The sequence below is a fragment of the Camelus dromedarius genome, chromosome 31 (assembly GCF_036321535.1).
Source record: "Camelus dromedarius isolate mCamDro1 chromosome 31, mCamDro1.pat, whole genome shotgun sequence".
Lineage (NCBI taxonomy): Eukaryota > Metazoa > Chordata > Mammalia > Artiodactyla > Camelidae > Camelus > Camelus dromedarius.
Window position 1 is genome coordinate 11683719 of NC_087466.1, and position 10494 is coordinate 11694212.

Below are 10494 nucleotides of genomic sequence, written 5' to 3' on the forward strand. Positions count from 1 at the left end.
TTGTCAAACTGCCGTCTCTGGGTCACATGTAGCCTGCCACCTATTTAACTCATCTCCCTGCCACCACGGGGATGGGTGTGGTCCTCATAGAGTGGTTTTTCGTTTTGTTTTGTTGTTGTTGTTGTTGTTTGTGTTTTTTAATGCTTGGAAAAAGTCAAAAGAAGAATACTATTTTATGACATGGAAAAATCCTTCGAAATTTAAATCTTAGTGTGTGTCGACAAATTTTGTTGGACCACAGTCACACCTGTTCCTTCTCATACTATCTGTGGCTGCTTTTGTGGCAGCAGAATTGAGTGGTTGTGTTGCAGACTGTGTGACCCACACCTCTGTATTCCTAACACTTAGTGTAACGCCTGGCACCCAGGAGGGGTTTGGTAGATGGTTGTTGGATGGAAGGATGGATATCAGTCAATGGTACAGGAAATGCGGGGGTGGACGTGCTCAGCAATGGGGCAGTGGGGAGCTGGGATCATGGATTCAGGTTGGATAGACTACCTTTAAGATGTGATGGAAGTGTCTGGGTAGGATGCCAAGTAAGCCCACGGGCCTGGAGCTCAGAAGAAGGACCGATTTTGAAATTGCCAGCATGGTGATGGTTAGGGAACAAGGAGGACCAAGATGACCATGTAGAGGTCATGTCATATAAGAGATGGGCAAAGAACAAGAACCTACAAGTTCACCGCTGGGAAGGTGGCCAGAGATGCGGGGACAGTCAGAGGGCTGTCGGGTTGTGGGAACTGAGGGAGGAAACAGGCATTGAAGAAGTGTGGTCACCAAGGTCAACAGAAGTCAGGAGGAGTAAAGAAAATAAGGCCATGACCTTGAGCAGCTCTGACCCAGGGTTGAACGTGACAGCAGTGGCTTTAATGCCGTGAGATGTAGTTTGATGCCTCCACAATCCCTTTCCTGGAATATCCATCCTTCGTTTGACTTAATCTTGGAGCAGTGACTTTTAAACTTGGGAAGGACATGGCTACCCACTTAACTTTGAGAATCTGATGAACACCATGGACCAGCTCCCTGGGAAAAATGCCCTTCTATGCGTCACCAGCCAACTCTGCACTTGATTTTGGGGGATCATGAATCCACTGAAACCAGACCCTGAGGAAGAAACTTAATAATCCAAATTTTAGGGCTGAGGTTCAAAGCCTTCTTTCTTGTTTCTTTTCCAAAGCCTCTTTTGATTCAAAAAGGTAGGAAATATGACTGTTCTTTTTTCACTCCAAAACATGACATACAATTGAGACAATCCCCTGTAGGGATTATCCGTGCTCCAAATGGTTTCGTTCTTCTTTGGAAACACTTGGGGAAACTTAAAAAAAAAAAACACCCAGACCAGGGCCTTTCCCCCAAACTCTGGTTCAACCAGTCTGAGGCTGGAACCTAGGCACTGATGAAGATCCTTTCAAAGCTCCCAAGGTAAATCTGGTGTGGATTTGGGGTGAGAGCCCCTGTTTCAAAGGAAAGGTTGTCCCAGACAAGAAGTGACTGGCAATAATACACCCGTTGGGTTTTTATTGTCTGCAAACGTTTCAACGCACATTTTTATACTCCTTTCTGCTCCCTGGGCTGGCCTTGTTTTTAACCGAGCGCTGAGTTCTCTGGCCCTGAAATGGCTTTAGGTCCTGACATAAAACCTTGACCTTCCGAGCTTCTATTTCCTTATCTCTAACCGAGGGGTAAGCCTGCCAACCTCCCATTTCCCTGCCTGGCGATAAATAAATAAGAAAAGAGGCCAGAAGCTTATGTACTTGTGGCTCCTGGTTCTACTTGATGTCACTGGACCAGCTCGCTTTTCTCCGGAGCCTGTTTCTTTTGAACTAGTTCTACTGCCGTCTATAAAACTTTAATGCATGGATTTCCCATTGTTTGGGTGTCCATGGGGGCACCAGCCTTCCTGTTTCACCCTGTATGCTGACCGGGAAAGAAACCGGCTGGGAGAATTTGCCTTATTTCTGGAAACGTGTGTGACTGTGTTCACTTTAGCAGACAGCATCTCAGACCCCATCCCTGATAATAACACCAGGGATGCGTCGAACTTTCTATAGGCCAGTCCCCGGACGCTGTGTAGGACCAGTGTTATCTCCCAAAACCCTATAAAGCAAGGATTATTATCAGCCCTCTTTTAAGAGGTGGGAAATTCAGGTTCCAGAAGCTTAAACTTTTTTTTCCTCTTAAGCAAATTAGAAGCCTGGGGACAGGAGCAGAGGGTGGCTGGGGCATGGGGTGGGGGAGGGAGGGGACAAGATGACTCCACAATTTATTCTCTTTTTCTAAGAAATTATAGAAGGTGCATTTTCCGTTTTTAACAAATTCTCCTCGATTTGCTTAATTTCCTTGTTTGGCGCACGCACACGGATACAAGCACATGCTGTTGCTGCTTTGATGTTTCATACGTTGGAACAGCGTTTTCGCTGTAGAATTGTGCCAGTTGAGTGTACCTCCTGGATGGGGTTTTTATGGAAACACAAAGGTTATTGACCTCAAACACAAATTGGCTTGGCCCCCTCGAGTTTGCCCGGCTGGCCTCTCTCCACCCCCCCGCCCCCGGGGTTTTGTTCCAGCCTCCTCTCCTTTGCTACCGGGCCTTGTTCAACCCGGACAAAACAAACAGGGGCTGTCGGGAGAATTGCCTCTTCAAGGTCACAATGAGACGCAGGAGTGGAAACAATTACTCCAGTAATTCAGGCACGGATGTTAAAACACAACACAACCTCGACGTTTACCTAAATTATCTGGGTAATTGCCTCCATTTTCAGCTTGGATTTGGGTTCTGTAAATCCTGGGGCTTCACAATGATAAAGAAGGAGGCTCTCATGTGGCCCAAGGCAGAGAGGAAGGCAAGGCGACATTAATAGAAAAGACACAGACGCACAGACCGGGAAGCTCCGGTCTTGGTGATTCAGTCACACCTTGGCTGCAGAAACTTGAGCTGATCACGTACATTCTCAAAGCCTCAGTTTCCTCCCCTGACCCTCAGAGTGGAGGCTGTTATCTGGAATAGGGTGGAAGGGAGGAAGGAAGGGAGGAAAGAGAGAGAGAGGCAGAAATGGTTGGGGCCTCCTTTGCATTCTAAATGGCTACCGCATTAGAAAGGAATAAACATGACCTTATGTCTCCTCCATTCAGCCCGGAAGAAAAGCCCATCACAAAAAAAGTCGTTCAGCTTCACAGCAAGGTCTCGGCTTTTGTCTGGCAACTCTAGACATTCTGCCTTTTCCTTCCTTGAGAGTAAACTCTAAAACGAAGCTGACCCACACCATCCCCTTTCCTTGGACTCCTCACAGTCTGTTATTTTTAACCTTCGTTGGAGTCTCTTTTTATTTTTAAAATTTTTCCCTCTTAATGGAGGTACTGGGGATTGAACCCAGGACCTTGGGCAAGCTAAGCACGTGCTCTACCACTGAGTCACACCCTCCCTGCTGTTGGAGTCTTTTTAAACTGAAACTGTCTACATCCTGCAACCAGTGTCTTTTCTCCACAAATCCTGTGCTCCTGCTCTGGCGGGGTGGGGGTGGGGGGCGTGGGGAGGGGGATGACCTTCTGTGAATGGGTATTTTATTGAGGTCCTACTAAGTCCTGCGTGTCTTCATGTGCTGTAGCTCGTTTCCGTTTCAAGGCAACTTTTAAATTATTATCATTAGCTTCCTTGGACTCATTCCGCGAGTCCAGCCTTCCAGTGACTGGGCCCCTGGTAGCATTTTTTTTGTTTGTTTCCCCCAAAGCCCTCTTGGCTTTCTTGGGATTTGTGGCACAGATTGCGATTATGAAAAACGGCCGTAGCCTTCCTGTAGACCTGGGGCAGGCAAACTTTTTCTGCAAAAGACCAGATAATAAAGATGTCTGATTCTGCAAGTCACGCAGACTCTGTTGAAAGAATTCACTCTGGCAGCTTGGCGAGACTATGTAATTGATCTGAGTGTGGCTGGATTCGAATGAAACTATTTCTGAACACTAAGATGTGAATATCAAGTCAATTTCACATGGCATTACAAATTCTTCTTTTGACTTTTTTTTCCCCCAACCGTTCAAAAATGTAAAAGCCATTTCTAGCTTGTAGGCCACATAAAAGCAGGTGGCAGTTTGGACCTGGCTCTGTCATTTGATGCCTTGCTATCTCTCTACCTTACCTTCAGGGGATGGCCAGGAAGCTGGCTTTGCTGGAATGCACATGTCGTGAGAACAGAGACCGCGCCTCAGCCACGGTTATTTGCTGAATAAATAAATGAATTATGAATGAATGAGTGAGTGAATGAGTGAGTGACCCTCAGCCTTGCCAGGTTTTGAAAAAGTCCCCATGCACTTCCCCCAAAGCACCAGCAGATGGCGGCAAAGTAACGACCAAGCAAAGGCGCCCGCGAACAATTGGAACTGAGCTGCGTTTACTTCCTTATCCTCCCTGCCCTGATCTCTGCAAAACAGGTAGCTTGAATTTTTTTCCCCCTGGGGAGGAACCAAGAGTTAGTGTTGATGGACTACACCCTCCCCTCCTTTTTTGTTTGCGCTCTCTCTCACCTCAGGTCTCTGCTCCAACTCAGAGACCAGGACGTATCAATAAATCAGGAGAAACAACACCAGGAGAGCTTTTATGTCAAATCAAACCAGTTGCAGAAGTGGCCTGTTTATCGACAAATAGAAAAGAAGAAGGGAAAAAAAAAAAAGCGCAGCGTCGTCCTCAACTCCCTGAGGCAGGCACACACTGCCACCAAACACTGGCCTCACCATCCACATGTGTCTTGTGACGTGCCTGCGAAAAAGTCTTGGGGGAAAGTTTGGCGTGACGTAGAGATCGGTGGGGCATTTGCTGATTTAGGGAGGCTGAGATGGCGGTGGAGTAGGTAGCTTCTACTTAACGTCCCTTTGTATGAGATCCATCTCTAAGTGGCCACGTACGGCCAAAGAAGTGTTTATTTAGGCAAAAAGGTGGGGTGATGAGGGGCTTCCCCTGGGATCCTATTTTATCAGAGAGAAGGGGACAGGAGGACCTTTGCCTCTCTCCTTGAACGTTCTGCCATGTCTAGGCTGTTTTTTTAAGTGCTTGTGGATTTTCCTGTGTGGCTGGTGTGTTTGCCTGAATAAAACAAAAAGAGTGACACATGACAGGGAGAAAAATGCAGGCGACGTTTTAAACTGCATCTACTATAACCTCTGCCTTCCAAGTTAATGGGGCTCCTGAGCATGTTCAGACTGGCCTCACACAGGTTTTGGGTGGGTGCCTACTTTGTTCTAGGCTCTGCTAGGCAGTAAAGGTAAAGGAAATAGTCTGCAACGACAGAGGTCCCAGCCTCCACCTTGTTCATTTCTGCCCAAGGGAAAAGACTCCGGTGACCCTCAGACCCCAGACTATCCCCCACCAACACAGACACATCTATCAGCCAAAATCCAGGTCCCCAATTCCACCAGCTGTGGTTTTAATTTAAAAAAAAAAAAGTCCTTCTGAAGATCTGTACGAAGATGAAATCTGCCAGATGACATGGAGGCGGCCAGTGGGGGGGGGGGTTGTAGATGCCCAGGAACCCCCAAACTGGACCCCAATAGTCCCTTCATAAAGGAGATGCCTCTGTGGCTCTCCTTGTCCTAGTTCTTGAGGCGGGAGGAGGGTATGTAGTAAAAAGTAATTTTGTTTTATGAAAAGTGGTTTCCTTTTATTACCTGCGGTCGTCGAGTGGGGGTGACCTTAGCAACAGGAAATTAACACAGAATTCATTGGGAACGATAATGACTGTTCATAATCATTTGGTTGATAAGTTAATATCATTAATTAGTCAGCTAAGTAGACCACGCCTGAGGCTTTCCGGGTTTAGAGGCTCAGCTTCAAAAGAAGCAAGTAAACAGGGTCCTTCAAGAAGGTGAGCGAGATGGACGGTCCCTAAAGCTAAATTCGATCTGGCAGAGACAAGAGCCTCCAGGAACCACTCTAAACCATCCCCCCCCTTATTTCTTTGTGTCCCCAGAGCAGTGAGTGGGTCTTCATTTGGACAGGTTCATAGGCATCTGAGAAACTGAGGAAAATTATCCACTCCCCCCAAATCTGCATGTGTACCCAGGAACAAACTTTTGTATATGACTTCTGGGGATCTGCTGAAGTCACAGCTCTGTTCTTCAGTTAAGAGGTGCCACCCTAAAGAATGGCCATTAGCTGACGGGTTCGGGCCTGGTTGGGGCGGGTAGGGAGGAGGAGGCTGGCTGTTGATTGGGGTGGTGGGGACTCTTATTTGGCAGACACACGGTCATACCAGCCTGGCTCCATAACAGGGTCACACCTCAGTCTCTGTGCCCTGGTGGGCTCGTTGGATTAGGGGGTGGGGTGACTAAAGTAACAACCCATGACAGCTGGGGCTCCCCTGTATAGTGAGGGGTGCCTGGTCTCCGCACAAAAAGAAAAAAGTTCCGTCAGTGATGCCCGCGGTGGGGACTGGGGTGGATGGCAAAGCGCAAAAGTGTCAGGAAGGAAGTTGGCGGAGGAGTGTCAGTTCCGTGCCTAGGTGTCCTCGACGCTTTGGGGGCCTCGAAGGGGCAGAGGGCGCACCTCCTGGGCCCACCGCGCTGGCGGGAAGGGCGCCTAGGCAGGGGCTGGCTGGCGTGGACCTGAGGAAGCAGCCCTCTCCTCCGGGTGCAACTGCCCAACCCGAAACCAGAGCCCGGGTCATTAGCGGGAAACCGAAGTGGCGCGGGAGATCGCATTTCAAAAGCTCAGATAGACTGACTGGGATCTTCGGACTGGGGTGGGCTGGGGGTCGGAGAGCCGGACGGTACCAAGGTCTGCTCTCTGAGCCCCCACCCGCCCCCCACTCCAGCACTGCCCCAAAGCTGTGTCAATCCAACGGGCAAAGAGCGCTCGACTCCATCCCAGCCGCGGGGCAGAAAGCGCCTTGCGTCTTGGGCGCAGGAAAGAGGGGTCCCTATCTTCTACCCAAGCCGTATGTTGTTTCTCGCCCAGCCTGCAGCCAGACCCGGGCCTTGGCTCTCCAGATGCGTGGGGCCTACATTTGCCCTGGATGGGGAACCTGGGCCGAGCTGTCGCATAACCAGTTACCCCCTTTCCCGCGCGGAGATGAATCCTCGGCACCCCCTGTTCCGCTTCTCAGCGTATCTAGCTCCCCACTAGGCGACCCCTCGCCTCCCAGCTGGGGCCAAAGAGTTGAGAAAAAGAAGGCAGGGGAAACTAAATTTTCTTAGGTTCCTGGAAGCTGAGGAGGGTCGAACCAGGAAAGAACAAACCCTTCTTGCGCCGGCAGAGTCCCCACCTGCAGTCCCTGGCCTTCGCGCCTGGGCATCTGGAGCACCGCAAAAGCTAGGGAAGGAGGGGAGGATGGAAGGCCGGTGGGGAAAAGCCCGAGAGCCCCAGAGCCTGAGTCTGGCTTTCCCACCCGACGGGAGAGGGGAACTCTGGAGTTGGCGTGGTCACCCTGCCGCCCTGGCGCCCGCCCGCTGGTGCGGCTGCAATTCCCTGTCCCTCGCTACTCGGATCCGAACGAGAACACGGTATCTGCTACCGTCCCCCGCCGCAGGCATTTGTAAATGGGGTTTTGCCCCCAGCCCACCTTCGCTTCGTCCGCCTGGGAACCATGGCCCCAAACGTGCGGTCTCCTCCCCGACGGCGCCCGGGAGAGGGCAGGGGAAATGGGACGCCGAAATGGAAACTGTACTTTTGCACTACGCGACAGACGCCCGCAGAAATTAAAATGCTCTCCTATGAAAAGCGCGTTGAGACGCACACCAAATCCGGAACACGCCCATAGATTTCTCTACATCCGGGATATCTGCATCGCAGACATGTACAACCTCCACCTGAATTAGGACTCTGGGGCCCACATCGGCTCGAATCCCGGGTGCTCTTGGGTAAGTGATTTAACTGTTCTGTGCCTCAGTTGCCACCTTTAAAAGAAGGGTAAAAATCGTATACACACTATAGGGTTAATTGCGAGGCTTAAAGGAGATCTCTTTTTGTGGAGTGCTGAACCAAGCGCCTGGCACGTGCCCCCTGGGTGCCAGCTTTTTACTATTGTTGTTACGTGTACTTTGAACGCCAACATCTGCAACATATACATCTTGATTATACGCATCTTGATTATAAAACAACCAAAGGCATCTACATCCGGAACTGTCTCGCGCAGGAACTTTGAAATACAAATTGGAAGAGACGTCTACTGGTGGAGCAGGCACTAGTACACGCGCACACACACGCGTCTACTTCTAACACCTGTAGTTCCCGGCCCCAGAACGCAAACCCCGGAAGAGCTGCCCATGGCTACGAACTTTCTAGAACGCTGTCTGTAAGAGCCAGGTCGCGACCACGGCCTTGCGTCTACACCCCAACAGCCACTCTCTTGGCTGGTTGCCGTGAGGTCAAATTTGGAAACCAGCGAGGCAGAAAGCGCGCGGACGCGAAGCGTTTCAAGCCTCTTGCAGCCCCCGAAGGCGGCTGGCTGTCTGCTGGCTTAGGAGAAAGGTCAGAAGAAGGGTTTTCCTTCTTGGATGGAATTTTTGTAAGAGCCTAGGCGCCGGGAACTTTCCCCACAAAGAAGGGGTGGGTTCCAGGACAGCGCAGATCCAGAGGGAGGCTACACACACACACACACACACACACACACACACACACACACACTCGCACACACTCGCGCGCACACACACACACACTCGCACACGCACGCACGCCCGCCCGCGTGCACACACCCGGCTCCTTCGGGCAGGCTGGGACCCGGGAGGAGGGAGCGCAGGGTCGTGACCCCGGCCTCCGCCGGAGCGCGCCCTTCGGCCCCTGCAATTAGCGCCGGGAGGTCAGCAGGAACCCGGACGCCTGCACCCGCGGCTCAGAGCACAGCAAAAGGCGAGCCCACCCCCTCCCCCTCCGCCTGTCTCAGACGCCAGGGCGCAGCCAGGCTTGGAGCCGACCTTCCCAAGGGGCGGGGGCCGGAGGGCGCAGGCGGGCACCCGCATTTGTCGCCTTAAATCTACAAATCACGAAGTCGCTCGGCCCTGCAGGCTGCGGTAGCTGACCCCGGCCGGCCGAGACCCTTACTGACTGCTGCTCCCGAGAGCCGAGAGCCGAGCCACGGCTTTTGTCCCCTGTAGACGCGGCCACTGTAAATCCGGTAAAATCCAGAGTTGTCTAGTGAGAAAGAGAAAGAGCATCAGGCACAGGAGAGTTGCACCCAGGGTGGAGTGAGAATGGTGTATACTGGGGAGGGGCATCCTTTCTTTCACCGTCTACTCTGTATGAGCTCAGGTTGTCCCCTGCCCGACAGGGTCGGGGTGCTACCGAAGGTTTCTGCACGGAACAGCAAGGTACTTGGTGAGAAAATTATGAAGGAAAGTCTCCCTCACTGAATTTCCGAAGGCTCTTCGGAAACCCAGAGTTGAGAAGGACTGTTTTTCTCATCTGAGGCCCAAACAGGAGTGAAAGTGATATCCAGGAAAGAGAGGAAGGCCGCGTCTTCCGATGCTGGGATGGTGGGTTGGGGGGTGGGTAGAGGAGGACGGGAGCCTCGGCTGGGGGTAGCGAGGATGAGAAGGGGCAGAGGTGAAAGGCCCGAGCTCCGGAACCCGGGAGGCGCTGGGGGACCCAAGCAAGCGGCGGCCACTGGGGCGCATTTGTGGGCCAGACAGATAGGTGGCACTCGAAGCCCGGAAAAAAGGCGAAGGCGCCGGCCCCGAGTGGCCTCCGCGGCGGCCGCCGCCACCATAAAGCCCGCGGCGAGATTGCGACCGGCGCCAGGTGAGTAATAGGCAACGAAATCCAGAGAGATTGCGAGCCGCTCACCCCCCGTCCATCAGCGCCACAAGAGTTACTCATTAACATCACTGTATACAAATAAGATACACGGGAGATTAAAAAAAAAAAAAGGCGAGCAGTGGGAGAGGCTGGACCCACGTCTGAGCACCGTCCGAGAATCTCGGGGGTGATGCGGTGGGGGGGGTGAGTAAATCTGGACCGAGAAAGAAAAGCATTCCTTCCCTCCTTGAAGGCGAGGCTTTTCTCCCCCTCCCATCCGGAGAGCTCTGCTGGGCGCCCCCAGCCGACTGCCACCTTCCTGGGGCGCAGGCATCGCGCGTAGTAGTTGGGCCAGCAAGTGGCCCAGTCGGCTGTAGCCGCGGCGTTTGGGGCGCGCTCCCTGAAAATCTTCGGGCCCTCGGGGGAGCTAGTACCCCAAAGGTCCCCAGGCCCTGCAAAGCCCCTCCCACCCCACCCACCTCCGACCTTGGTTGCTGTCCCTCCCTCCCCGGGCGATAGCGCAGGAGAGGCTGTGGGGCTCCCCACGTGCCTGGCTGGAGATGGAAGGGCATGTGCCTCCCTCTCCAAAGGGTCTCGACCTCGATTCTCCCCCTCCCCCGCCCCAAGTGCAGGATGAGGGAGGGGAGGGGGCGTCTTCCTCACGGGCTGTTCAAGAGGCCCGAAGGTGACAGGGACTTGGGGCCGGGCTGGCGGGCTCCAGGGATGGGGGGTGGGGGTGGGGGAGGCAGCCGCCAGGCAGGCTCCGGCTGCGTCCT